The sequence below is a fragment of the Engystomops pustulosus genome, chromosome 7, assembly GCF_040894005.1.
Source record: "Engystomops pustulosus chromosome 7, aEngPut4.maternal, whole genome shotgun sequence".
NCBI lineage: Eukaryota > Metazoa > Chordata > Amphibia > Anura > Leptodactylidae > Engystomops > Engystomops pustulosus.
The window spans coordinates 22,961,565-22,988,305 of NC_092417.1; the positions used below are offsets into that span (position 1 = coordinate 22,961,565).

The 26,741-nt window shown below is 45.2% G+C and overlaps 1 long non-coding RNA gene across 1 annotated transcript; it reads right to left on the reverse strand.

Moving 5' to 3' along the window:
* Positions 1-9,696: 9,696 nt before the first annotated feature.
* On the reverse strand, positions 9,697-10,707 carry LOC140068699 (uncharacterized). Its single transcript, XR_011848524.1, has 3 exons — positions 10,602-10,707; positions 10,172-10,405; positions 9,697-9,790 (listed from the first exon to the last, which is right to left on the reverse strand). It is a non-coding gene; the product is annotated as an uncharacterized lncRNA (long non-coding RNA).
* Positions 10,708-26,741: the final 16,034 nt, after the last annotated feature.

Here is a 26,741-nt window from a genome sequence, read left to right on the forward strand (position 1 = left end):
ATTCTTCCTGGATCAGAAGATACATTGTGAGAGTGGTTCTCCCTCAAAAGGGCTTTTGCAGAAAGTTAAAAAACAACAGGAATCAAATAGAATATCCAAGATTAAAAATGCTTTTGGGGAAGCAACTGGTAATCTTCGGGAGATCAGTGGTATTTTTCTACAGTTTTCCCAAAATATTTATTCCTCAGATTTGGAGGCGTCAGTAGAGGATATAGGCCACTATCTAGATAATATCCAGTTCCATAGGTTATTGACAGATAGAGCGGAAAGGTTATCCCGTCCAATATCTATTTTGGAACTCGAGGAGTCTCTCTCATCATCTAGACGTAACTCCTCACCAGGGTTGGACGGGCTACCTCTAGAAATTTACAATAGATTCGGTGCTATTCTCCTACCCCTTATGGTGGAGATATGGGATTCGGCACAGAGGGTGGGGAGACTACCCGATTCCTGGTATGAGGCATGCATAGTCTTGTTACAAAAAAAAAATAAGGACCCTCTGGAGGCAGAATCCTATCGCCCGATCTCTCTTCTCAATGCTGATGCTAAATTGGTGGCCAAATTGCTGTCGAACAGATTAAAAGAATGCGCGTCAACACTTATACATGAAGACCAATGCGGCTTTGTGGCCGGTCGCCAGGGTAGAACTAATATAAGACGGTTGTCCGCGGGCCTTCAGCTGGGACGGGGGGAGTCGCGCTCCATACTGTCATTGGACGCTTCCAAAGCCTTTGATAGGTTGGAGTGGGACTTCCTCAGGGAAGTCCTGTATAGATTTGGGCTGGGTAGCAGATTCGTGGATTGGGTTAGACTCTTCTATCAGGCCCCTAGGGTCTGTATTAGAATAAATGGTGACTACTCTCCTTTTTTTACTCTGTCTAGGGGTACCAGGCAGGGATGCCCCCTGTCTCCGCTATTATTTGCTTTTTTTATAGAACCATTGGCAATAAAACTTAGGGCTGACAGGGAGATAGGGGGAGGAGGACTAGCTGGACCTATGGATAAGATTATGTTGTACGCCGACAATGTCCTTCTCTTCCTAAAAGATTCCAATACATCTGTTCCAAAAGCCCTGAAGGTTATTAGGGAGTTTGGAAGGTTTTCAGGCTTTCAGATTAACACCCATAAATCTATTTTGGTCCCACTTGATAGCGACTCTCAGCTTAATTTAACCCAGTTGGATTTAAAGATTTCATCTTCATGTGAATATTTAGACTTAAAGTTTACACCAAATGTGGGTGATTACATATCTCTGAATCTGGCCCCACTATTATCAAAATTGAAAACCAAGGTGAACACATGGAATACGCTACCTCTAAATTGAGCAGAAAGAGTTGTTCTTACCAAGAGTATCTTGTTGCCCCAAATGTTATACGCATTATGCAACTCTCCCTGTTGGATTGGCAAGAAATGGTTTGGTTTTATTCGAGCGATTATAAATAAATTACTTTGGGGGAGGAAAAGGGTTCGCATTAAACAGGAAACGTTAATGGTAAATAAGGAGAGGGGCGGACTTTCGCTCCCGTCCTTTTACCACTATTGGCGGCACAGATACAGTACATCCTTGAAAATAAATGCTCCACCGTATTTCAGACGATCAGTGCTCGGGTGGGGCGTAGATTCAAATCTATTCTCGCCCTACTGGAGTCCGGTCAGCTGAAATGTCATGCTATTAAAAAATTTCCTCTGGTGGTGTCATTGGAGAACACCTGGAGAGATTTTAAGAGGTTATATGGGATTAAGGGGGGATTTAAATTCACCCCGCTATGGGGCAATCCTAATTTTTTAGAACTATATAAAATGGAGGATGTCGGGTTTTGGGGAAAAAAAGGGATTCACTCTTTGGAGCATCTGGGGGAACAGGGGGGGTTACCCTCCTTTCAGTTTTGGTGCACGAAGGGGATTTTGGAGGAGAAAGATTATTTTAGGTATTGTCAATTAGCACATGCATTCAGGAAAGAATTATATCACGATAAGTTCACGATACACGAAGGTGGTAATTTCTCGGAAATTTTAGGGTCAGAGTCGTCACTTCTGAATCTGTCTAGGATTTATCGTCTGATTAGATCTGACATTGATCAGAACTTTAGCCATATAAGTTCAGTAAAATGGATAAATCAGGTTGGTTTGATCACAGCAGCACAATGGCGAGATATTTATAAAAATGTGGTTAGATTTACAATTAACTTAAATCACAGATGCACTCAACTTAATATTCTATATAGAATTTATTTTTCACCATATTTGATGTTTAAAATTGGGTTAAGTGAAAACTCCAACTGCAAGAGGTGTAAAAGTGTCTATGCCGACATCTTACATGTGTTATGGGATTGCCCGAAGATTAGCTCATACTAGGAGGAGGTTTTTAAGATAATAGAGAATCAGCTTCAATGCTCCCTGCCACGAGTTGCTACTTGAGGGTTACTGGGCCTGCTTCCGATTCCCATAGACTCTAGAGCAAAAAGTGACTTAGCCTTGAAGCTTTTTTTCCTTGCTAGACTAATATTAGTCAAACATTGGAAAGATGATAAATCACCAGTGGTGAAGGAATGGAGTAATTTAGTGGCACGTACCAAAGCGTATGAGAAACGCTATAGGAGTGGTAGTAGACTGAGTTTGTTATGGGACCAGTGGAGAATTTGAAAGAAGGGAAAATTTATTTATTTTTTTTCTTTCTCTCGTCCCGGGGTGCCCACTGGATGGGTAGTTAAGGATAAGGTAGTTAATTTTTGGTTTCCTTTCACATCTCCAGCACGGGCAAAGGGTGGTAGGGAGGGATTGGGGGGTTTTGTGGGGGGTGGGCATTTGTTTGTTATATGTCAGATACTCCTAAAAGGAATGGAGTTTTCATATCATGTTGTTATATTATATATGACATATATGTACTATTGCATTATCAAAAAAAAAAAAAAATGTTATGATATATGAAATATGAAATGCGTAAATTGTAAAATATCTAAGATCTGTTGTGTATAATAAATGTAAAACAATAAATATTTAAAAAAAAAAAAAAAAGGAGAAAGCTATTAATGTTCCCGACAATGGTCGCATCCAAATATATCACGTGACAAAGTCCATGCACAAGGTTACAAATACTAAGACCACAGAGCAGTTGATCCTTGATGGTGAAACTATTCTTCATTGAGTCATGGATATAGACCAATAATATCCCTAAGTGTCCTGGGACTACAAGAAGAAGACAAGCCACATCCACCACCAGCATGACCATGGACCCGAGACTCAGCATTATGGACATATCACCCTCTGAAAGTCTAGATAGTGACTGACCTGATCTGCGCTCCTTATATATAATCCCAACAGCCCCCGTGTCAGCATCATATTCAAATTACATATAGTAGCAAGGAATGGAAATGTTCTGCCTCGGTAGGTGAAGATTGAATTGCAAATAATGTGTCTGAGTGACGGCAATTGAATAAAAGAGAAACTTGGAAAATGTTCTCTAGAGATGTATTATTGGACTAAATACTGTTTTGGTTCCATAATTTTTTGTGTTTACAGAAATAGTTACAAAGAGGGTCATTACCGTTGTAATAGTTGGAGTAATGTTGGGGAAGTCAGAAGTATTATCCCTGGTTTCCTGGGTATTATGTTGGTGGTTGGGCTGTGGTTAGGGATGGTTGGGCTTTGGTTAGGGATGTGTCAGCAGCAATATTATTAATAGGAAAATACTGACAACATTTCAAATAACTGAAGACCACAAACCCCACACACCGCCCCAGGGTCACTACATCCGATACGGAAGAAATGTTTGGCTCACTGACACTATCAAGTATTATTTCTTGAAAGTCATGCTTGATGTTAAGGGGGCGTCCTCACAAGAGACAATGGGCCACATTTATCACTTTTGTGCGCCTAAGTGTAGTAGTTGCGCCTAAATTCGGGCGCACTGTTTTGCCAGAATTATCACAAGCTACAACCATCTGTGATAAGTATATTTTCTGCCTCTTATTAATCACTTTACTTTAACACAGTTTAGGCGCAGTTTAGGCGCAATGTTAGATTCAGGCACTTACATGTGATCCTGCTACAAGCTCCTCTCTGCTTCTCCCACAGCCCAGAATGAAGATAACACTCACAGCAGCACCCAGGTGTGTGACACCCAGCACCCAGTGACCTCCTCAGCAGGGGCTTCTCCTAGAGGGGATCCCCCAGTGCTGGTCTCCTGCTGCACCCCTGTAATTCTGCACAATATCCCCCTCAGACACTGTGCAGAATTACATGGGGGACACTTGTTTGTAGTATCTGCAAGCTTCTGCAAACTTGTGCAAACTTCTCTTCTCTCTTGCTTTGAGCTCAGGTTTTGCAGAATATTTTGTAAATAGAAGGTGATGAACTGTAAATAGAGTCTGCAGCTCCTGTCTGTAATGTATCTATTAGATGTACCAGTGTCTGGCTGAGCTCTGCTGCTAGAAATGAGCTCTTCTGCAAAGGGGCTCAGTGCTTTCTTCTCAGTTAACGCCACCTTCGGGCTGGAGTGTTTTTGCGCCCGTTTTTGCGCCTAAATGCAAAAGTCGCACGTGATGAATATCATTAGGCGCAGCAAAACATCTGGAATTTAACGATAGATGAGGGAAAGGTGGTTATTTTTGCTGCGCGGCTAATTTGACGTTTAATCGCAAAAATGGCGCAAAAACGGTGCGCCTAAACGAAAAGGCGCAAAAACAACAGAAAAAACAAGTGATAAATGTGGCCCAATATTTTCCTAATCCCATCTTGGAAAACGTAGTGGTATATTTCCCTGATTCCCCCAGTGGAGCGACAAGGCCTGTAAGTCTGCACACGGCCTTAATTGGCAAAGTCAACATGAGGCATCTGCATTACAAGTAGCCAAGAGAGTCAATGTTTTCCTTATCCTATTCTGGAAAATGTATTTGCCTAAGACACTATGGATAGAACACTACACAGGTCAGGAGTTGTCTCACAATCTAGATACTTAGTCAGTGAAAACAGGACTGATCAGGCACAGCTAGACGTGGGATATCATACCACACAGGTGACATGTCTTCTACTCCAGGTTCAGCAGCGCATTATAACTTCTCCCGACCGCAACATCGCCAGAGAATTTTTTGCCAGAAATCTTCAGCTCTGTGAAACATGTCTCCACACTGTGCAACTAAAAATATCACAGTCACTAATAGTGTCAACGAGATAACAAGGTCCCAAACTATGCCCAATAATAATATTTAACCGGTTCGCGACCGCCCGCCGTGTATTTACGGCGGCGGTCGCGTCGCGCTGCATGGAGAGGGCTCACGGGCTGAGCCCTCTCCATACGCGGTAAGTCTTTGCTGCATATTACAGCAAAGACTTACCGGTAACATCCACGATCGGTGCTAGCACCGATCGCGGGTGTTTTCACAGCGTGGGCTGCCGGCAAAGCTGCCGGCAGCCTCAAACAGATAGCGGCGCATGGGCGCCGCCATCTTACCTGGGATCGCCGCTCCCCGTGATGTCATCGGGGGGCGGTGATCCGTCTCCATGGTAGCCTCGGTCTTCCGAAGACCCGAGGCTATTTCGTTTTAACCCCTTCATTACAATGTGCTGATAGCACATTGTAATGAATGAGGAAGAAAATCCCCATATACTGCCATACTGTAGTATGGCAGTATATGATAGGATCGATCAGACAACCTAGGGTTAAAGTACCCTAGGGAGTCTGAAAAATAGTATAAATAAAAATAAAAAAAAGTTAAAAAAAAAAATTATAATAAAAAAACCTAAAATTTCAAATCACCCCCCTTTCCCTAGAACTGACATAAATATAAATAAACAGTAAAAATCATAAAAACATCAGGTATCGACGCATCCGAAAATGCCCGATCTATCAAAATATAATAATGGTTTTTCAATGCGTTTAACCCCGTAACGGAAAATAGCGCCCAAAGTAGAAAATGGCACTTTTTTGCCATTTTGAAAAATCTAAAAAAATCTATAAAAAGTGATCAAAAGGTCGTACAGTCCTAAAAATGATATCATTGAACATATTATCAAATTTAGCAAAAAATGACACCACCCACAGCTCAGTACACCAAAGTATGAAAAAGTTATTAGCGCCAGAAGTTGGCAAAATCAAAAAAATTATTTTTGTACAGGAGGTTTTAATTTTTGTAAATGTATGAAAACATTATAAAACCTATACAAATTTGGTATCCCCTTAATCGTACCGACCCAAAGAATAAAGTAGACATGTCATTTGGGGCGCTTAGTGAAAGACGTAATATCCAAGCCCACAAGAAAATGGTGCAAATGCGTTTTTTCACCATTTTCATTGCATTTGGAATTTTTTTCCTGCTTCCGAGTACATGGCATGGAATATTTAATACCATCATTATGAAGTGCAATTTGTTACGCAGAAAACAAGCCATCACACAGCTCTTTACATGTAAAAATAAAAAAGTTATAGATTTTTGAAGGTGGGGAGTGAAAAATGGACATGAAAAAACAGGAAAGGGCCCGGTCCTTAACCGGTTAAAGGGATTTTTCCACAAAACAATTTAGGCCCTATCCATAGGTCACAAGAACAGGGGTCTGATGGGGTTCATCCACCCCTTCAGCTCCATGGAGATGCATAGGGCAGCCTGCACATGCTTGACTGACTGCTCCATTCATCTCGGGGAGCGACAAGAGATTCGACAGGGGTACATCAGACCCCTGTTCTCAGGATCTGTGGGGGGCTACAGCCATTAAATAAATAATACGGTAATAAATTTTATGTTGTGCGTAAAATATTAACATAATACACAGTATAATGCCCCCTCTTATTATTTATATAGTGCCCCTACTAATCTGTTATGTTTTATATATTCTCATTCTTTTGTATATTTCATACCCTTATTGAAAATAAACGTTGGAAGGACCAGTAAGAACATTTTTGAAGCCCCCATAATGAATAATTATGAGTATGTTGGGGGCAGAGAGGGGGCTGCATATAATGTAATAAGATTTATGTGGGGTCATTATATGTAAATTAATCCATTGCATACAATTTGGAGGGGATAATATATAATAATAATTAAAGGGTTTTACGTTTTTTAATTAAGGCCTCAGGAGCTATAAAAAAGAGCAGTTGTACTTACCTCTCCCTGGGGCGGCGCTGCCTCCTGTCAGGGGTGATGCCTTGGGGGGCACCTGCTCGGGGTCCTGACTGTGGACTGTGTCACATGACCACTGACAGGAGGCCGCACTGTGTAATCTGTCAGAATGTAAAGAATTACTATATATCCCAGAGACTCTTCACATATATAGAGGGTCCCAGAGCGACCCTGAGCTCCGGATCCTGGGGGCCACTTACAGTTCATTCTAACATGGTTTTAACCCGTTAACGACGACTCGTCTCTTTCATTTTTGTGTTTCTTTTTATTGCCCCCCAAAAATCTATAAATTCTTTATTTTCCCATGTACAGAGCTGTGTGAGGGCTTGTTTTCTGCGTAACAAATTGCACTTCATAGTGACGGTACGTCACTATGTGAAGTGGGGAACTGTGAAGTGGGGAAAAAATCCAAAAACAGTTGAATTGCAATAAAAAATGCATATCCGGCCTTTTTTTGTGGGCTTGGATTTTACGGCTTGGATTGAGCGCCCCAAATGACATGTCTCCTAAATTCTTGGGAAGGTACGATCACAGGGTTATCAAATTTATATGTGTTTTATAATGTTTTCATACATTTACAAAAATAAAACCTCCTGTTCTAAAAAAAATTCTTCATCTTCTGCCGCTGATAACTTCATATATCGGTGTATGGAGCGGTGTGTGGTGTTATTTTCTGTGACTTTTCGTGACATCCTCAATGCTACCATTCTGAGGACTGTACGGCATTTTGATCCTGTTTATAGAATTTTTTATACATTTCAAAATGGCAAAAAAGTGGCATTTTCAACTCTGGGCGTTATTTTCTGTTACGGGGTTAAACACCGGGAATAACCATTAGATTGGACGTTTTGGGATGCGGGGACACCTAACATGTTTATGATTTTTACTGTTTATTTATTTGTATATCAGTTTTAGGGGGTGATTTGAATTTTTATGGTTTAGATAATTTTTTTAAACATTTTTTTATTATTTATTTTTTTTACTATTTTTCAGACCCCCTAGGGTACTTTAACCCAAAGTTAACTGATTGATCCTATTATACACTGCCATTCTACAGTATGGCAGTACAGGCGGTCCCCTACTTAAGAACACTCGACTTACATACGACCCCTAGTTACAAACGGACCTCTGGATATTGGTAATTTATTGTACTTTAGTCCTAGGCTACAATAAACAGCTGTACCAGTTATCACAGGCGTCTGTAATGAAGCTTTAGTGTTAATCCTGGTTCTTATGACAATCCAACATTTTTAAAATCCAATTGTCACAGAGACCAAAAAAGTTCTCGCTGGGATTACAATGATAAAATATACAGTTCTGACGTACATACAAACTCAACTTAAGAACAAACCTACAGACCCTATCTTGTATGTAACCCGGGGACTGCCTGTATATGGGGATTTTCCTCATTATTCGAATCGCACATTGTAATCAATGAGTTAAAACTAGACAGCCTCGGTTGTTACAGGTGCAGCAATATACCGGTGTTTGCAGCAACATGCAGCAAATGCCCACTTGGTACAGAGAGGGCTCAGCCTATGAGCCCTCACTGTCCCAGTGCAAAGCCTCCACAGGTCCTGGATGGGTCCTTATGAGTAGCAGTGGAAGAATGGCAGGCAGCTCTCCAGTAGTCCAGAAGTTCAAAGAAAGTGGTGATTTATTAATATTGTGGCAACGTTTGGGTGTTAAGGCTGGAAAAAGGTGGTTAACACAGAAACGTTGCCATAATCTCTATAAATCACCACTTTTTTGGAACTTCTGGACTACTGGAGTGTTACCTGCATATCTTCCATTGCTATCGCTGGACATAGCTATATCTGAATTGTAAATTCCATTATTACATTGCCTGGATCTGCGCACATCAGTGTCCTCTTCATAACTATAGATATCCAAAGTGTCAAAACATCTTACTTTTATTATTAACCTTACAATAATCACACAAGACAATGATGGGGTCTTGGTTAACTCCTTTGACTCATTTTACCTTGTCGGCCAAAATGCAACAATTCACAAAGGGGTCAAAGAAGTTTTAAGCTCACAACCCACGTCAAGGGGCCCCATCTCTTGTGAGGCCCTACACTAAACTACCAAAAACAAAAAATAAGAAAATAATAAAAAAGCTAATCTAATAGTCCAGAGCCTCAAGGATCACTAATGACATCCATCTGCCAGGGAACTGCACCCTCCGATCATCAGCAACGATCACAAATGGTGCAGGAGGTCCAGTAGATCCAGGTAGACATCTAGGCTCTGGCAGGGTGAGCTGGTTGATGCGAAGCCGTTCCCCCATTCTGGAAGCCCTGAAGACCGCTGCATCCACAGAACTTCCATAGCCCCCAATATCTACAACTACAAACCTGTAGTCACTATCAGCCAAAGCCAACAAAACCACAGAGAAATATTCTTTATAATTGAAGAGTTGGGACCCTGAGTGAGTCGCTTCTTCACACGAATGTGTTTCCCATCCAGCGCCCCAATGCAATTCGGAGACTGTGCTGAGTCCAGGAAACCGTCAGATCTCCGGATCCAGTCTTCAGCAGTCGGCTCAGGCATCACCGCAGGTCTCAGTCGCTCCCATATCACTTTGCAGGTCGCTCTCACAATCAACGAAATGATGGAAACACCGAGCAGGAACTCATAATGCAGTGAAGGGAAACAAATTCCTGGTGGCAAGAAACCTAGAAATGAAAAGATAAAATCATTACTATTGGAAAAAAAACTTACCGTAGGTAAATAAAATCCTGTGGCTTTAATTAGTAAACCACTACTGGGCAAATTAGTTCCAAGGTAGGGAAATCAACAAAGCAGAGTAAGTCCTAGGTCCAACCAGCCCAAGCCCTTGTCCGCTCACTGGGATCCGTCCCCACACTCAGCGCCCGACAGCTGCAAGGCACCGGCGCAGTTACGACCCCCGGCGAGCAGAGCACATGGACAGCGCAACACAGACCAAGGTGCTCCACACGTTGCCTCTTCACACATTTGACCAGTAGCCCTCGGTCCCTCAGCTTGTGGTCTACAATTTAGGATCGCCAAGCAGTAGGGATCAGCGCTGAACTCACCTTCACCAATCAATGAGACAGAGTCTATGATATTCTGTAGCCCGGGCAGAGATCATATGGTCCAGCCGGCTGCTGTTATGGTCCTCACTGAGGTCATCACCTCCACCTGTGGCTGGTATAGGAGAAGCCCTGGAATAGTCTCCTGTCCTCAGATGTTAGTGGGGTCTTCCTTGCCTCTGCAGATGACAGCAGGGTGTGCAGGGGGACGGTCTGATGATAGTCCACTTCCTCAGACTAGAAGAGAAGATACAGAAATGAGATGGATCATGAGAACAGGACTTATCTGCACAATGATTGTCCTGAGAGTAGATAGTATCTGTGCTCCAGCAGAGCTTTAGTGTTCTCCACCTGACATTGAGTGCACATAGAAACCTATATCTGACAGATATAAATATACCCCAGGAGATACTCATCTTTCCTATGTACTTACTGGTCTCATAACATATGGAGGCTGCGCTCTTCCTGATGATACATCCGACCAGTTGATGTCTGCAAAAAACGGATGTTGGCGTATTGTTTCGCAGAACCTCTTCCGCTTTGTCGGTGACTGGCACAGAACCTGTGATAAAATAATAGGAAACTGTAGATCTGTGATGAAGAACTCATCATACATTATGTATCAACAAGTCTATATACTCACCCCCGTTAGGATGTTCTGTATCAGTGGATCCAGGTTCTTGGGACACTTAAATTTCTGGATGGATCTCAAGATTTTATTTGAGTTGCTCCCCTTGTGGAAAGGAAAGTGTCCCGTGGCCAGTTCGTAGAGGATCACCCCAAATGAGAAGAAGTCTACGCTGGAGTTGTAGATCTTGCGCTGCTGAACCTGTAAAATCATTTTGAAGTATTAATCACATGATCAAGATATAATCTGGATGTATCACAGGCGCTAAACTGAGAAGACCAGACTTGTGGTCCTCACCTCCGGGGCCATGTAGCCGACAGTCCCTGCAAGATCCGAGATGTTAGTGCAAGCACCAGCGCAGTGATGACCCCCAGTGAACAGAGCACGTGGCCAGCACAACACAGACCAAGGTGCTCCACACGTTGCCTCGTCACACATTTGACCAATTGCCCTTGGTTTCTTTGCTCTTCGTTCACAAGTTGAGGTCACCAAGCAGCAAAGTCACAACAGGGCTCCAACCAGCCAGAAAGAGTAAGGCCACAAAAAGACACCCAATCCGCTCAACTCGTCAGGTCTGAGAGCAGCAAAGCAGAGATTCCATAGCTAGGTAAGGTGCACAAATCAAACCATGATTTCTTGCTCGGACAATGGGAGGCAGAGAAATATAGACTCACGTAATCCCATCACGTGATCCTGCCTCAACCACAGGAACATTTTGTAAAAACTCAGATGTGTCTAATAGATAATAATAGGAATAAGCGCTGAACTCACCTTCACCAATCAATGAGACAGAGTCTATGATATTCTGTAGCCGGGCAGAGATCATATGGTCCAGCCGGCTGCTGTTATGGTCCTCACTGAGGTCATCACCTCCACCTGTGGCTGGTATAGGAGAAGCCCTGGAATAGTCTCCTGTCCTCAGATGTTAGTGGGGTCTTCCTTGCCTCTGCAGATGACAGCAGGGTGTGCAGGGGGACGGTCTGATGATAGTCCTCTTCCTCAGACTAGGAGAGAAGATACAGAAATGAGATGGATCATGAGAACAGGACTTACCTGAACAATGATTGTCCTGAGAGTAGATAGTATCTGTGCTCCAGCAGAGCTTTAGTGACATTGAGTGCACATAGAAACCCATATCTGACAGCTATAAATATCCCAGGAGATTCTCATCTTTCCTATGTACTTACTGGTCTCATAACATATGGAGGCTGCGCTCTTCCTGATGATACATCCGACCAGTTGATGTCTGCAAAAAACGGATGTTGGCGTATTGTTTCGCAGAACCTCTTCCGCTTTGTAGGTGACTGGCAGAAAACCTGTAATAAAATAATAGGAAACTGTAGATCTGTGATGGGGAACTCATCATACATTACACATCCCATAATGACTGCAAGAGATTGTGTTACTTTTATCCCACCCTAGAAAGAATTGACAGATATCTTCACCTGTTACTTGTTACATACCATTGAAATGAATGGGACATAACATGACCCAGGCAATTATGACTCAGTGAAAATTTTAGATCAAAGGAAAGCAAAAGAATCTGCCTGACCAAACCCTCTAACTAAATAACCATACATAAAACTTTGTGAATTGGAAGGTGATTGGTCACAGCCTTTATTGAAAATGTTTTACAAACTACCAAAACCACTAGCCGCCAACCTCCTAGCCAGCGGCGAGAGCAGAGGTGACTAACCATTCAACATAGTAAAACCAACCAGGTCCTAAAAGGGAGGCCACCCCATGAAGGATCCCGGCATAAATCCTCTTAACTTCCGGACTTGAATAACCACCACCATATTTTCATCAACTTATTTTCAACTTTAAAAATTGTATTTGCTGTTGCCAAGAACCCCGCCCCGCCCTACATCCTAAACTAACCTAGCCACTTTCCCACCTGACAGAGAAACTTAACTACTTGTATCCCGTCTCCCAAAACCACATGAGTGACCCTAATACAAACAAAGCTTCGGGAGGGTGGGTGGGACAATTTTCTCAAGCCAAAAGATGACTGCCCCTCCTAAGCCCCGTATATAAACCCCTCAATATCTCCTCCCCCTGATTCAAACCTACCTATCATCTGAGCACTAATGCTCCACTCCCCTTTAACCACTCCACCCATCATTTTCTCTCCTCTCATCCCTGCCTGTCATGTCCACACTGGGCCTACCCTGCAGACGGCTAACATTAGATGTACCAGCATCTACTTATTACACGTCTATCATTAGAAGCCGGACCCAGTCATAGCCCTATTAGACTATTTGGGTGTCTTTGTGCTACAAGTCTATATACTCACCCCCTCTAGGATGTTCTGTATCTGTGGATCCAGGTTCTTGGGACACTTAAATTTCTGGATGGATCTCAAGACTTTATTCGAGTTGCTTCCCTTGTGGAAAGGAAAGTGTCCCGTGGCCAGTTCATAGAGGATCACCCCAAATGAGAAGAAGTCTACGCTGGAGTTGTAGTTCTTTCTCTGCTGAACCTGTAAAATCATATTGGAGGATTAATCACATGATCAAGATATAACCTGGATGTATCATAGGCGCTAAACTGAGAAGACCAGACTTGTATTCCTCACCTCCGGGGCCATGTAGCCGACAGTCCCTGCAAGATCCGAGATCTTCATGGAGGGATGGATGTTGGTGGCTGCCAGGCCAAAATCTGCTATCTTTATGTGGCCGTCGCTGTCCATGAGGATATTTTCAGGTTTTAGATCTCTGTGAAGATATAGAAGGTCAGTATGTAAGGATTGTACATGGAGTTGTGGACAGCTCCATCTCTAAGGATGTAACAAAGAACTGCACTATGGGATCATACACACTGACACGAAGCCTCTACCACAGTGTATTACTGTGTGACTGGAGATAATCATGGACGTCATGGACCTCTATGGAGATACTGTTATGGCTCCATACTAGAGGACCTATAACATGACTGTGTGCATGATCCCAAAAGTGTCACCTCCTATAGGATCCGCCCCATCTGATATTATTATATTCTATAGATACCGATGTATGATTCCCCTCTCGTGCAGATACTGCAGCCCGCAGATGATCTCAGCTGAAATGAATCTGATGGTCTCGATGTCACATGGGGCTCTCTGCTGGATAAAATCCCGGAGTTCTCCTCCAGTGATGCACTCCATCACAAAAAACATGTAATCCTGGAGAAAGGAGAAAAATCATAAGACAGGGACATTCAGTGTCCTGGCCGCCCAGATCTGCCTCCATCTAGAAGCCTCACAAGCGCTGAGGAGGCATCTGCTGATAGAGGAGACAATCTATGGAGACAAGTGGGAAGATCCTACCTGGTTCTGTAAGGTGGAGAAGCAATGGGTAAAGAGATGACTTTGCGCTGTGTCTTCCAGGACCTGGCGCTCGGTGAGGATGGAGTCTCTATCCTCTTCCAGTAACACCCTCTTCTTTACCATTTTCACTGCAAGTTTTTCCCTGCAGGAGGGGTGCGAAGCCGACATCACCTGGAGGAGACAGAGGGGCGTGAGCATTGTCCGACCTTTATACTGGGGGGGAGCTTTATATATACTGTGTGTGGGGGGGGGAGCTGTATATATACTGGGGAGGGGGGGGGGGCGCACATATATACTGGATAGTGTGTGGGGAGCTGTATATATACTGGGGGGGCTGCATATATACTTTTGGGGGGGCTGCATATATACTGGGGGGGGGTGCTGCATATATACTGGGGGGGGTGGGTAGCTACCTATATAGTGGCTTGTATGGAGAGGGCTCTGCCATGATGTCTGTGCTAATAGCACGAGGAAGCATCACTGTGCTATGCTGCCCCCTACTGCTCACAATAATCTCCTCCAATCGGGGGTGGGGGCAGATAATTATTGCAATGTTCCTGCTGCTGTTTCCTCAAGGTCCTGCACAGGATAACAGAGCGACTGTAACATCTGCAGAGTCTTGTGGTGTGTAAGCTGAGCGCCCCCTACTGCTGGTGGTAGATGATGTAGTGTGAGGTGCAGGAGCCCTGGTGTGAGTGGAGACTTACTGTATCATCAGTGGTCACTTACCTTTCCATAGCTGCCTGATCCCAGCTCCTTATGGAAAGTCAGATCTTCCAACCTGAGAGGGGCGGCCGCTCCATCTACTCCTCCTGATGGACCGGGCTCAGGTTCTCCTTGAGGAGAGAAAATTAGTGTTAGGATCTCCTAGTACATTATATAGGGGGATGGAGGGAACTTTCTATATAAATTGGGATAAGTTACTATGGGCAACACAAACAGATTATTATAGCAATGGGGATATAGGGACATGATGGAAAAGTTTCCTGACAATAATAAGATTTTGGCGCCACTCCTGTCTACAGGTTGTGTGTGGTATTACAACAAAGCCCCATTCATTATAATAGAGCTGAGCTGTAATACCAGACACGGCCAGTGGACAGGTGCGGCGCTGTCTCCGCTATTTCACCAATACTTGTACTTTTCTACCTGTCTGCACTTTGCTGTTTCTCCTTTGTCTCTTGAAGTTCCGGCTTTCGGACAGACAGTTGGATGTAGATGTCAGACCTGTCTCCTCTCTCTGTCTCTTCCGGACCTCCCTCTTCTTCTCGCCATCTTGGGGTCTCTGTAAGACGGCGCTCTCATATACTCCTCCCTTATGGGAGGTCTGGTCTTCCGGAAGCCCTAATGATGTTGTGGGGGGCTTCTTCTCATCATTAGGTTCCGGTATAATTAGTGGAACCCTCTTCTTGTGAGGTGGGATTTCCTCCTCCCTATCGCTCCGCACCTCACGTTTTCGCTTTCTTGAACGCTTCATGTTCGCCAAGAGCAAAACCAAATCGCTTCTTCCCAGTAGGAGGTGAAGAAACACAAATGATTCTGGCCTTCTATTTCCATGAAGCTGGTGACACTGTGATGTCATAATGCATTGTGACCTCACAGGATTCCGTATGACATCATAGAGCTATTTACATATTCACAGCAGCCATAAAGCACAGCTCCAGGTCTATAGACTACGGAGTGAGGAGAGTCTTATCATGTATCGTCTATATAATAACACATGACTACAGGACAGAACTGGGAGGACGTTCTCTGTATATACCGCCATCTTGTACTTACCGTATTACATTCATCTATTACTCCAGCGTTACACACAAGTGTGCGGACAAGGTGCCGCTGCTTCTAGACTTTATACAGAGTCTAGAATATTACACAGTAATAAGTAGCTGTGATCAGACCTTTAGAGATATGACAGGTCCTGCATCTATATTCAGAGACTGGCGGCCGGGGTCCTGCCTGGGACTATGGGATATGCTCTGGGTACAGCCTGGCCTGGTGTCTGGTTATATGGGCTCCTACATATGTAACAGTAGAGAGGAGGCCACTGATGTGCGGGGTGTGCAGGGCCAGATTGTATCTGGACACAAGAACCTTAGGGGACAATAATTTGCAGATGCAAACGCAGACCAAACCACGCCCACCGGGGCGGGCCGCAGCCCTATCGCATCAGCGTTTTTATGGAAACACCTGCGATTGGGAATGAGCCGCCGATATTTTGCATTAAAGTAACACAAAACAACGGCGGCTTGTTCCCGATCGCATGTGTTTCCAAAGAAACGCTGATGCGATCGGGCCGCGGCATGCCCCGGTGGGCGCGGTTTGGTCTGCGTTTGCAAATGCAGCCCAAAGGCAACGTGGCACAGCCCCCTAACAGATTTTCTTACAGACATCCAATATTTCCTCCTCCTGGGGCCATAATGTAGCATTGGGGATATAGGGACATGATGGAAAAGCTTCCTGACAATAATAAGATTTTGGCGCCACACCTGTCTACAGGTTGTGTGTGGTATTACAGCAAAGCCCCATTCATTATAATAGAGCTGAGCTGTAATACCAGACACGGCCAGTGGACAGGTGCGCGCTGTCACCGCTATTTCACCAATACTTGTACTTTTCTACCTGTCTGCACTTTGCTGTTTCTCCTTTGTCTCTTGAAGTTCCGGCTTTCGGACAGACAGTCGGATGTAGATGTCAGACCTGTCTCCTCTCTCTGTCTCTTCCGGACTTCCCTCTTCTTCTCGCCATCTTGGGGTCTCTGTAAGACGGCGCTCTCATATACTCCTCCCTTATGGGAGGTCTGGTCTTCCGGAAGCCCTGATGATGTTGTGGGGGGCTTCTTCTCATCATTAGGTTCCGGTATAATTAGTGGAACCCTCTTCTTGTGAGGTGGGATTTCCTCCTCCCTATCGCTCCGCACCTCACGTTTTCGCTTTCTTGAACGTTTCATGTTCGCCAAGAGCAAAACCAAATCGCTTCTTCCCAGTAGAAGGTGAAGAAACACAAATGATTCTGGCCTTCTATTTCCATGAAGCCAGTGACACTGTGATGTCATAATGCATTGTGACCTCATGGGATTCCGTATGACATCATAGAGCTATTTACATATTCACAGCAGCCATAAAGCACAGCTCCAGTTCTATAGACTATGGAGTGATGAGAGTCTTATCATGTATCGTCTATATAATAATACATGACTACAGGACAGAACTGGGAGGACGCTCCCTGTATATACCGCCATCTTGTACTTACCGTATTACACTCATCTATTACTCCAGCGTTACACACAAGTGTGCGGACAAGGTGCCGCTGCTTCTAGACTTTATACAGAGTCTAGAATATTACACAGTAATAAGTAGCGTGATCAGACCTTTAGAGATATGACAGGTCCTGCATCTATATTCAGAGACTGGCGGCCGGGGTCCTGCCTGAGACTATGGGATATGCTCTGGGTACAGCCTGGCCTGGTGTCTGGTTATCTGGGCTCCTAGATATGTAACAGTAGGGAGGAGGCCACTGATGTGCGGGGTGTGCAGGGCCAGATTGTATCTGGACAATCTGTAATAGAGCAGGAGAGGAAGAGATTGTACATAGTGTCCTATCTAAGTGCAGAATGTTATAGAGCAGGAGGAGCTGAATATACTGTACATATATATATATATATATATATATATATATATATATAGTGTCCTATTTGCAGGAAGCATGTTATAGACCAGAAAGAGCTGAGCAGATTTCAAATTGTATCCTATTTGCAGGTAGCAATAATCGTCTAGTTCCCAAGAAGCTTGGTTACAACTAGGCTGCTAGGAGCAGGGCAGCCATCAGGAAATTCGGGGCCCCATACAGCAAAAGTGTCTGGGCCCCAACACACCCCAAAACCGAACAAGCCTCCTGCCCCCCGCAGTGACCTTTCACAAACAGGGTTTGAGGCCTGTTGCTACGACAAGGCACACTCTTCTGGTAGATTGCCAATAGGAGTCATACTTTTGGTCAAGTATATTTATTATAGTGCAAATATGGCATCAAAAACTAAAGCATGGTGAACAGTAAACATATAAAAGTGTTTAACAGACAACATATAACAAATATAACAAATGTGTACTGCGGCTGTAGCTCCATGTATGGCTGTGTACTGCTGCTGTAGCACCATGTATGGTTGTGTACTGCCCCTGTAGCTCCATGTATGGCTGTGTACTGCCGCTGTATAAAGACTATATACTATAGAGACAGGGCCTCCCCCCCCACCCCAGGATAGAAATAGGGCCTCATCCCCCACCCCAGGATAGAAAAAGGGCCTCATCCCCCACCCCCACGATAGAAAAAGGGCCTCATCCCCCACCCCAGGATAGAAAAAGGGCCTCATCCCCCACCCCAGGATAGAAATAGGGCCTCCCCCCCCACCCCAGGATAGAAATAGGGCCTCATCCCCCACCCCAGGATAGAAAAAGGGCCTCATCCCCCACCCCCACGATAGAAAAAGGGCCTCATCCCCCACCCCAGGATAGAAATAGGGCCTCATCCCCCACCCCAGGATAGAAATAGGGCCTACCCCCACCCCAGGATAGAAATAGGGCCTCATCCCCCACCCCAGGATAGAAATAGGGCCTCATCCCCCACCCCAGGATAGAAATAGGGCCTCATCCCCCACCCCAGGATAGAAATAGGGCCTCATCCCCCACCCCAGGATAGAAATAGGGCCTCATCCCCCACCCCAGGATAGAAATAGGGCCTCATCCCCCACCCCAGGATAGAAATAGGGCCTCATCCCCCACCCTAGGATAGAAATAGGGCCTCATCCCCCACCCCAGGATAGAAATAGGGCCTCATCCCCCACCCCAGGATAGAAAAAGGGCCTCATCCCCCACCCCCACGATAGAAAAAGGGCCTCATCCCCCACCCCAGGATAGAAAAAGGGCCTCATCCCCCACCCCAGGATAGAAATAGGGCCTCATCCCCCACCCCAGGATAGAAATAGGGCCTCATCCCCCACCCCAGGATAGAAATAGGGCCTCATCCCCCACCCTAGGATAGAAATAGGGCCTCATCCCCCACCCCAGGATAGAAATAGGGCCTCATCCCCCACCCCAGGATAGAAATAGGGCCTCATCCCCCACCCCAGGATAGAAATAGGGCCTCATCCCCCACCCCAGGATAGAAATAGGGCCTCATCCCCCACCCTAGGATAGAAATAGGGCCTCACCCCCCACCCCAGGATAGAAATAGGGCCTCACCTCCCACCCCAGGATAGAAATAGGGCCTACCCCCACCCCAGTACCGACCGACAGACATACACACACACACAGAGGACCTTACCGTGTTCAGCAGCCGCGGGAACGCGCCATCTCAGGTGCAGGCGAGCACAGGAGCAGGAAGCAGGCATCGGGCGCCGGGACCACGCGGCCACCGCCGGGAGCTCCGGGGCCGTGCAGGCGTGAGAGAGCCGGGGCCGCGCAGGGGTGAGAGCGCCGGGGCCGCGCAGGGGTGAGAGCGCCGGGGCCGCGCAGGGGTGAGAGCGCCGGGGCCGCGCAGAGGTGAGAGCTCCGGGGGCCGCGCCGTCATGGGAGAGTTGGGAACTCGACCGCATCGGAGCTGTGTGCAGCACAGACCGCACAGTCTGCGGCCCACCGGCCGGGCCCCCCCCCCCTAGTGTCTTAGAGTCCGGGCCCCATAGGGCAGTACCAGTTGTACTGCCCTATCGGCGGCCCTGGCTAGGAGTAGGATTCTTACTGCTGGACCTTCTGCAGAGCCACATGTCCTCTCACAGTGTCACAATGGGGGTCATTTACTAAGGGCCCGATTCGCGTTTTCCCGACGTGTTACCCGAATATTTCCGATTTGCGGCGATTCTCCCTGAATTGCCCCGGGATTTTGGTGCACGCGATCGGATTGTGGCGCATCGGCGCCGGCATGCACGCGACAGAAATCGGGGGGCGTGGCCGAACGAAAAAACCCGACGGATTCGGAAAAACCGCCGCATTTAAGAAAAAAATCTGTCGCGGAGCTTGCACTTACCTTCACTCAGCCCGGCTTGGTGTATTCCAGTGCATTCCAGGGAACTTCAGCGCAGCAGCGCCACCTGGTGGACGTCGGAGGAACTGCCTTAATAAATCCCGGCCGGACCGAATCCAGCGCAGACAACGCGCCGCTGGATCGCGAATGGACCGGGTAAGTAAATCTGCCCCATTGTAACTGAGGGGACATGACTTGGTGCGATCACAGGGATAACCAATTTCTAAAGGTTTTTTTTTTTTTAATTTTGCCATCTTCTGTTGCTAATAACTTTTTTATACTTTGGTGTATGAAGCTGTGGGTGGTATCTTTTTTTGCATCTTTTGATGAAGTTTTCAATGCTACCAGAAAAGGGCCATGGGGCAATGATGATAATTAAATAATAATTTATTTATATAGCGCACACAGATTACACAGCGCTGCACAGAATTTGCCAAATTGGTCCCTGTCCCCAATGGGGCTCACAATCTAATCAACCTACCAGTATGTATTGCAGTGTGGGAGGAAAACGGAGGACCCGGAGGAAACCCAGGCAAACTCTTTGCAGATGTTGACCCTGGGACTTGAACCTAGGACCCCAGCGCTGCAAGGCTAACCACTAAGCCACCGGGAAGCCCTAGGATGGCAGAGTCCTTTGTAGAGTTTGAAGTGAGTCCATGTAATGAGCCATAAACCCAGATGCAATATTCAGGCCTTGTGTCAGTGGAAGGTCATCATCAGCTTGAACTCTCAGGTTTTCCTTTCTCTGCTATTCTTAAAGTCACCTTTCAGTATTAGGACCTTTAAATCTTTCTCGCTGTGGCCTAGTCCAGAAAAGTGTATTCCCACAGGAGTGTCCATGTGGGACATTTTTTAATTAAAAAAACACTGGCTCATTGTGGCCCATTGTGATGAATCTGCAAAAATCAGGCCACGTATAATACTGAGCCTCATTAGCAGCATACCGAGGGGTTGTAGGGAGGTCATACAGGGACATGGAGGCCACACACACTACTAAGCCTCATCAGGAGCATGCCCAGGTGTTGTAGGGAGGTCATACAGGCACGTGGAGGCCACACACACTACTGAGCCTCATCAGGAGCATGCCGAGGCGTTGTAGGGAGGTCATACAGGCACGTGGAGGCCACACACACTACTGAGCCTCATCAGGAGCATATGCCGAGGTGTTGTAGGAAGGTCATACAGGCACGTGGAGGCCACACACAATACTGAGCCTAATCAGCAGCATGCCGAGGTGTTGTAGGGAGGTCATACAGGGACATGGAGGCCACACACATTACTGAGCCTAATCAGGAGCATGCCGAGGTGTTGTAGGGAGGTCATACAGGCACGTGGAGGCCACACACACTACTGAGCCTCATCAGGAGCATATGCCGAGGTGTTGTAGGAAGGTCATACAGGCACGTGGAGGCCACACACAATACTGAGCCTAATCAGCAGCATGCCGAGGTGTTGTAGGGAGGTCATACAGGGACATGGAGGCCACACACATTACTGAGCCTAATCAGGAGCATGCCGAGGTGTTGTAGGGAGGTCATACAGGGACGTGGAGGCCACACACACTACTGAGCCTAATCAGGAGCACGCCGAGGTGTTGTAGGGAGGTAATACAGGCACTTGGAGGCCACACACATTACTGAGCCTCATCAGGTGCATGCCGAGGTGTTGTAGGGAGGTAATACAGGCACTTGGAGGCCACACACATTACTGAGCCTTAACAGCAGCATGCCGAGGTGTTGTAGGGAGGTCAGTCAGGCACATGGAGATCATACATAATACTAAGCCTCTTAGGAGCATGCCGAGGTGTTGTAGGGAGGTCATACAGGCACGTGGAGGCCACACACACTACTGAGCCTCATCAGGAGCATGCTGAGGTGTTGTAGGGAGGTCATACAGGGACGAGGAGGCCACACACACTACTGAGCCTAATCAGCAGCATGCCGAGGTGTTGTAGGGAGGTCATACAGGGACATGGAGGCCACACACATTACTGAGCCTCATCAGGAGCATGCCGAGGTGTTGTAGGGAGGTCATACAGGCACGTGGAGGCCACACACAATACTGAGCCTCATCAGGAGCATGCAGAGTTGTTGTAGGGAGGTCATACAGGGACGTGGAGGCCACACACACTACTGAGCCTAATCAGGAGCATGCTGAGGTGTTGTAGGGAGGTAATACAGGCACTTGGAGGCCACACACATTACTGAGCCTTAACAGGAGCATACTGAGGTGTTGTAGGGAGGTCATACAGGGACATGGAGGCCACACACATTACTGAGCCTCTTAGGAGCATGCCGAGGTGTTGTAGGGAGGTCATACAGGCACATGGAGGCCACACACATTACTGAGCCTCATCAGGAGCATGCTGAGGCGTTGTAGGGAGGTCATACAGGCACATGGAGGCCACAGACACTACTGAGCCTTATCAGGAGCATGCTGAGGGGTTGTAGATGGATCAGCCTGTTGTGTTTTTTTCTCACTTTTATTCTGTAGGTGACTAGAAAATCCTTCATTGGTTAATAAATTTGATTTAGCCTCCATCGACTTCTACTCCTCCCCATCCTCCATAGAGACTGCTGTGATTTCATATGATCAGATGCATACATGCGGTAGGTGTTGCAAAAGTAACAGAACCATAGATGACATCACCCTGGTACCCTATCATGTCCTAGCAGTGAGACCTGGTAATCAGGTACAAGGAGAAGGGTGTCAGTTAGTTAATAGGGCTCTATAGGAACCTGCCATTAGCTGTGTGAAAATGTTGTGCCAGGACAAGAGCGTTCTCTTGTCCTTTCGTTTGACTTAACCAGGGACAAATTTCTTGCCTTTAGACTAATTTTAGATATTGGAGAAGCTCAGTACAATCAGTGTCATTCTATACTGCAAAGTCGAAGATGAAGAGTACATCTATCATGCATGTACTCCATATACATGCGGTATATAAAAGGACATCACCTAAAATTCCTAAACACAAGCTTTCTTAAAGGAAATCTACCACTGGCCCCAGGTAATGTCTAGGTAATAAAACTTTCATGCCAATGGTATGATCCGGAAACAGGATCTTATCTACAATAATGCTAAAAATCCTCAAAACCAGAGAAAATCGATTTATAAAAATATTTAAATGAGTGCATCATCCAAGCTGTTCTGCACGCTTAGAATTATTCACGCCACGGGCATTACTACAGTGGTGGCAGCCATAACAGATGTGATGTGATGTGTATATGCTCTATATGTGTATATGCTGCATGTGTGTATATGTGATGTGTATATGCTCTATATGTGTATATTCTGCATGTGTGTATATGTGATGTGTATATGCTCTATATGTGTATATTCTGCATGTGTGTATATGTGATGAGTAAATGCTCTATATGTGTATATTCTGCATGTGTGTATATGTGATGTGTATATGCTCTATGTGTGTATATTCTGCATGTGTGTATATGTGATGAGTAAATGCTCTATATGTGTATATGCTGCATGTGTGTATATGTGATGTGTATATGATCTATATGTGTATATGCTGCATGTGTGTATATGTGATGTGTATATGCTCTATATGTGTATATGCTGCATCTGTGTATATGTGATGAATATATGCTCTATATGTGTATATGCTGCATGTGTGTATATGTGATGTGTATATGATCTATATGTGTATATGCTGCATGTGTGTATATGTGATGTGTATGTGCTCTATATGTGTATATTCTACATGTGTGTATATGTGATGTGTATATGCTCTATATGTGTATTTGCATGTGTGTATATGCGATGTGTATATGCTCTATATGTGTATATTCTGCATGTGTGTATATGTGATGTGTATATGCTCTATATGTGTATATTCTGCATGTGTGTATATGTGATGTGTATATGCTCTATATGTGTATATGCTGCATGTGTGTATATGTGATGAGTAAATGCTCTATATGTGTATATGCTGCATGTGTGTATATGTGATGTGTATATGATCTATATGTGTATTTGCATGTGTGTATATGTGATATGTATATGCTCTATATGTGTATATGCTGGATGTTTGTATATATGATGAGTATATGCTCTATATGTGTGTATGCTGCATGTGTGTATATGTGATGTGTATATGCTCTATATGTGTATATTCTGCATGTGTGTATATGTGATGTGTATATGCTCTATATGTGTGAGAGTATAAATGTGTTTGAAAGTAACATGTATGTATTAGTGAAGAACTGTATGTTGATTTATATACAGAGCCTTGCAAAAGTATTCAGCACCTGGAACTTTTCTACCTTTTGCCACATTTCAGGCTTCAAACTATCTAAATATATCTAAACTTCTAAAATATCATCACCTGTGTGTAATCAGGTCTCTGTATAAATCCCCCTGCTCTGTGATAGTCTCAGGTTCTGCATCATGATGGAACACACCAGGCAGGTCCTGATACTGATGTGGAGAAGTTTAAAGCCGGATTTGGATACAAAAAGATTTCAGAAACTGTAAACCTCCCAAGGAGCCGAGTGCAAGCGTCATATTGTGATGGAAGGAGGATCAGACCCTGCAAATCTACCGAGACCCAGCCGTCCCTCTAACCTTCAACTGACACAAGGAGAAGACTGATCAGAGATGCAGCCAAGAGACCCCTGATCCCTCTGGATGAACCGCAGATCTACAGCTGAGGGAGAGAGTCTGTCCATAGAACAACAATCAGTCGTACACTGCACTAATCTGCCCTTTATGGTAGAGGCAAGAAGAAGCCATTACTCAAAGATATCCATAAAAGTCTTGTTTAAAGTTTGCAACAAGCCACCGGGGAGACACCAGACATGTGGAAGAAGGTGCTCTGGTCAGATGAAACCAAAATCCTACTTTTGGCAACAATGCCAAATGATATGTTTGGCGTAAAAGCAACACAGCTTACCCCCCTGAACACCCCATCCCCACTGTCACACATGGTGGGGGCAGCATCATGGTTTGGGCTTTTCTTCAGCAGGGACAGCGATGATGGTTATAATTGATGGGAAGATGGATGGAGACAAATACAGGACCATTCTGGAAGAAAACCGATTGAAGTTTGTAAAAGACCTGAGACTGGCACGGAGATTTATCTTCCAACAAGACAATGATCCCAAACATAAAGCAAAATCTACACTAGAAGGTTCACAAATAACCGTATCCGGGTGTTAGAACGGCCAAGTCACATCCAGACCTGAATACAATGTAGAATCTGTGGAAAGAGCCGAAATCTGCTGCTCACAAACGCTTCATCCAACCTCCCTGAGCTCCGGCTGTTCTCCAAGGAAGAACGTGCAAGAATTTTAAGTAGGTGGTGCTTCAAAATATTAACTTACGGGGGCGGAATAATATTGCACGCCCCACTTTTCAGTTTTTTTTTTTTTACAAAAATCGAAAATATTTAATACATCTCATTCCACTTCACAATTGTGTCCCACCTGTTGTTGATTCTTCACCAAATAAATTACAATTTTATGTTTGAATCCTGAAATGTAGCAAAAGGTAGAAAAGTTCATGGGGGCCGAATACTTTGGCAAGGCTCTGTATGTATATAAATATTTGTGTATATATGTATGAGTGTCTTACGTGTATATGGGAAGGGGGCCCCATTCAGAAGTTTGCTATGGGGTCCTACCTCTGCTAGTTATGCCCCTTATTCACGACTCTGCTGGCTTTCGTTTCCTCCTCCTCCCTGACGTCACCGAGACTTGGGCAGGAGCTTTGGAGGAAGAGGAACTCCTCGGCAATCGTCAGCTTATATTATTATATATTATTATATTATTATTCCTGCCCCTTCTGGAGTTTATTCCAGCACAACCGTGAATAATTATAAGCCAGCGGAGCACCGCACAGCTTGGATGATGCTCACAGGAGCGCCCATTCTTAGGCTACATTCACACTACCGTATGGAGGACGTATATACGGCCGATATACGTCCTCCATAGACGGCAATGGGCGCACGGCACCCTACGGGAGCGGTACGGTGCAGCACACGTCGGCACCGTACCGCTCCCTACCCAGGAAAAAGATAGGACCTGTCATATCTTTTCCCATAATACGGCGCCGTGCGCCATGTATCTCTATGGAGAGGGGCGGGGGTGAGCTGCGCTCACCTCCTCCTCCTCTCCCCGTGCACTGCCGTTGCCCGCTACGGTACGGTACGGGCGGGCAACGACAGTGTGAATGTAGCCTTAATATACATGTATTTATAAATAATTTTTTTGAACCTGCACATTTTTAGCGTGACTGAAGATATGATCCTTTCTCACCTTCGGCATGTAAGTCTGATCACCAGAAAACTACCTGCGGCCAGTGGTGGATTTCTTTTTGGCTTCATAAAGCTTCACCTTTTTCAAAACCTTTTTTAATACATTTTGGGGCAGATTTATCAAGTGTCTGAAAGTCAGAATATTTCTAGTTGCCCATGGCGACCAATCACAGCTCAGCTTTCATTTTACCAGTGCTCATGAATATTTTTAAGGGGAGCTGTGATTGGTTGCCATGGGCAACTAGAAATATTCTGACATTCAGACAGCTTGATAAATCTTCCCCTTTGTGTGTGATGCCTGGAGATTTGTAGATTGCTCACGAGTTTCACCAGAACACAGAAATAACAAGGGTTTTTC